Here is a 3,763-nt window from a genome sequence, read left to right as displayed (position 1 = left end):
GTTGAATCGACCCCTGTTGGAGAAATCAGCTTTAAGCGGTGAGTTATCTGATCAAGTTAAGTAGAACAATGGACTTTTAGTTTGTTTTAAACAAGAATGGTTTCCTTTAGAGGAGCAGCCAACCAATGAGTTCATTTAAATAACACTAGATTTTAAATTGTAAATTAAAATTGCACAGCTGTCTGCTGATCTCTCTGCTCTAATTGTTTACATGTTTAATTAGGAGCGATTAAAAATAACAAGAAACATTGGCTCAAAAAATAAAAATTTAATAAATTGGAATCGATTTCTAAAAATCGGTCTTTGTTGTTTAAAACCAAAGCTGATTTTCTAAGCATTAAACGAGCCTAAAAACACTACCGTTGACTTTTCTGCCTCTGACGAACAAATGAGTTCAATGTGCGTTACTGAAAACTGGAAAGGAGGTAAATAAGTAAAGTTTGCTGCATAAAGGCGAATGTTTGTTAGAACGTCAGAATGTGGTGCGACTGATCCACCTCCTCTTTGCTTTAATGCCTTGCAGATGTTTTAACGATGTACAGACAGATGTTTACTGTTGGGCAAATAGTTCAGGTGTTTTTGAGATGAACTGCATTTTCAGTTTTTTTTATTATTATTATTTTTGTATAACTTCATTAGCAGCACGTGTTCATTTTGTATTTGTTGCTCATTATTTTGTGCAATATATATTATCTGAAAGAAAAAAAAAGAGGCTAAAGTTGAAGGTTGAGTGTTTGTTGTAGCCGAAGGAGAAATGTTCTGTTGTGATCAAATCTGTGTTTAAATAAATCAGCTGGAACTGAGTCCAATCAGGTGTTTTCTCTCTCTGTTTATGTCTCCTGGCCTCTGATTTGCTGTTTGCGCTCGTTATTAAAGCAGGTTTAATCTTTTAAAAGTAATATAAAGAAACTTACCTGTACTTATTTTAGAGAATTTGGAGTCTTTAGGCAAGTGTAATCAGCAGCAGCAGCTAGCTGTAGCACTTCCTGTGGGTCATGACACCGGTGAGGGTCACAGAAGTCCATGTTGGAGGTCTCTAGACCTGAGGAAACCAAAATTTAAAAAACTGCTACATATTGTTAATAGAACATTACAAATAAAGTTATCATTGAACAAACTAAATTAATTAGAGTTTGTTACGTAACTTATATTTTTGTGAATGTTTGTTGTTCAGATCAGAGATTTCTGCTGTTGTTTGTAGTGTTTTTAATTTCATACTTAAATCACGTTTTCTGCTAAAATTAGCATAAAAACAAGCTAAACATAGCAGACACAAGTTAGCACCTAGAAGGAGTTTAAGATGTGTAAAATTATCAGAAAAGAAAGCAAAAAACATGTCAGTTTCTTCTAAAATAGCTCATTTAGCCAAACTTTGCTGCACAAAAGCTAAACATAGCTTGAAAAATTAAATTAGCATAAGGAGCACGAGTTTGCTGAACAAAGCAGAAATAAGTTTAGCTAAAAAAATGTATTTAACATTTAAAAAGCTAACAGCTGAACATTAGCTAAAATTGCAGCAAATAGCTGAATACAGCTGAAAGCAAGGAGCAGAAATAGCTTCAAAAAGTAGAAAATGGCAGTAAAAAGCTAAAATTAGCTCCATCCATCCATTTTCTTCCTCCTATCCGGGGTCGGATCGCGGGGGCAGCAGCTTCAGAAGGGAGGCCCAGACCTCCCTCTCCCCAGCCACTTCTTCCAGCTCCTCCGGGGGAACCCCAAGGCGTTCCCAGGCCAGCCGAGAGACATAGTCCCTCCAGCGTGTCCTGGGTCTTCCTCGGGGCCTCCTCCCGGTGGGACGTGCCCGGAACACCTCACCAGGGAGGCGTCCAGGAGGCATCCTTACCAGATGCCCGAGCCACCTCAACTGGCTCCTCTCGACGTGGAGGAGCAGCGGCTCTACTCTGAGTCCCTCCTGGATGACCGAGCTTCTCACCCTATCTCTAAGGGAGAGCCCAGCCACCCTGCGGAGGAAACCCATTTCGGCCGCTTGTATCCGGGACCTCGTTCTTTCGGTCATGACCCAAAGCTCATGACCATAGATGAGGGTAGGAACGTAGATCGACCGGTAAATCGAGAGCTTCGCTTTCTGACTCAGCTCTCTCTTCACCTCGACGGACCGGTACAGCGCCCGCTTTACAGCAGACGCTGCGCCAATCCGCCTGTCGATCTCCCGCTCCSTTCTTCCCCCATTCGTGAACAAGATCCCCAGATACTTAAACTCCTCCACTTGAGACAGGACGACCCCCCCTGACCCGGAGAAGGCACTCTGCCCTTTTCCGGCTCAAGACCATGGCCTCGGATTTGGAGGCACTGAGCCTCATCCCGGCCGCTTCGCACTCGGCCGCGAACCGCTCCAGTGAGAGCTGCAGATCTCGTTCCGATGAAGCCAACAGGACCACATCATCCGCAAAAAGCAGAGATGCGATCCTAGCCCACCAAAACGGGTCCCCTCAACACCTCGGCTGCGCCTAGAAATTCTGTCCATGAAAGTAATGAACAGAATCGGTGACAAAGGGCAGCCTTGGAGCAGTCCACCTCTCACCGGTAACGAGCCTGACTTACTGCCAATGCGGACTAGACTCTGACACCGGTCGTACAAGGACCTGACAGCCCGTATCAAAGGGCCCGTACCCCATACTCCCGAAGAACCCCCCAGAAGGCCCCCCTTGGGACACGGTCGAAAAATTAGCACAAGGAAGTTAAAAGGAGCAGAACCAGCACAAAACATGTAAGGTTCTAAAAATATTTCGAAACACTTTAAAGGATTTTAAGGATGTTTAAAACATTTATTTTCACTGGGAAAAAAGTGGCAGAAAAAGTAAAAAAGTATAAATAGCTGAAATATCAAAAGTCACAGTTGGATTGTCCTGAAGGAGCTGAACGTTTTGAGATATGAAGAGTTAAAATAGCAGAAAAACTGAGTTTTGTGTCAAACAACGTACAGAAAGAAGCTGAATGATGGTGAAAGCTTCACTCTAATAAAACAATTCAACTAAAATAAAGAAATGAGTGAAATAATCCAGACTTTGGACCAGAAACCCCTCCTCCTGAGGTGACCTGTGGGTGTTTTGAAGCAGCTCAGGGTTTCAGTCTGAAGGTCAGAGGTCAGAGTTTTATCTCCATCAGGACCTGCTGTGACTGACGGGTCCATATGAGCCGGGTCTGGATCCGCTTAAAGGACTCTTTAAGGCCTCGCTGACAGAACAGCTCCTTTTCCCTCCAGCAGCAGACAAAGACTCAGTGTTGGAGCTCGGCGAGGTCACAGAACCACATCAGAACCAGCAACTGACACCAGAACCCTCCCCGGAGCAGAGATCAGGACCAGCACAACACCTGGGTATGGCAAGCCCTTTGTGTATTTATTCCATATCAAACATCATTTTCTTGTCTGAATATTTTATTTGAACAAACCAGTGGATGCTTTAGGTTCTGCTTCTGATTCGGAACCATGTTTTCCTCAGCTGGTTTTGTTTCCTCCATCATGGTTTTGCTCCACATCTGCAGGTTTGTGTTTGTTCCAAGTGTTTCCTGCCTGCTTCTGGTTTTTGTTCTGGATTTAGTTTTTGGGTTTCCTCTCTCTGCGCTGAGCTTCCAGAGACGTGTCCTCCACCTTCTGTCCTCTTTGTGTCTGAAACCACAGGCTGGGACGACGTTTACCACCCACGAAGCAGAGTCATAAAAATTCTGCTGGTTTTTCTGCTGGTTTTACCTGCAGGTGTGTTGGTGACAACAATACAAAGATTTTTACAGATATTATTTTATA

This window comes from Austrofundulus limnaeus, unplaced genomic scaffold (assembly GCF_001266775.1).
Source record: "Austrofundulus limnaeus strain Quisiro unplaced genomic scaffold, Austrofundulus_limnaeus-1.0 Scaffold982, whole genome shotgun sequence".
Classification (NCBI taxonomy): domain Eukaryota; kingdom Metazoa; phylum Chordata; class Actinopteri; order Cyprinodontiformes; family Rivulidae; genus Austrofundulus; species Austrofundulus limnaeus.
This window is presented reverse-complemented; position numbering follows the sequence as displayed.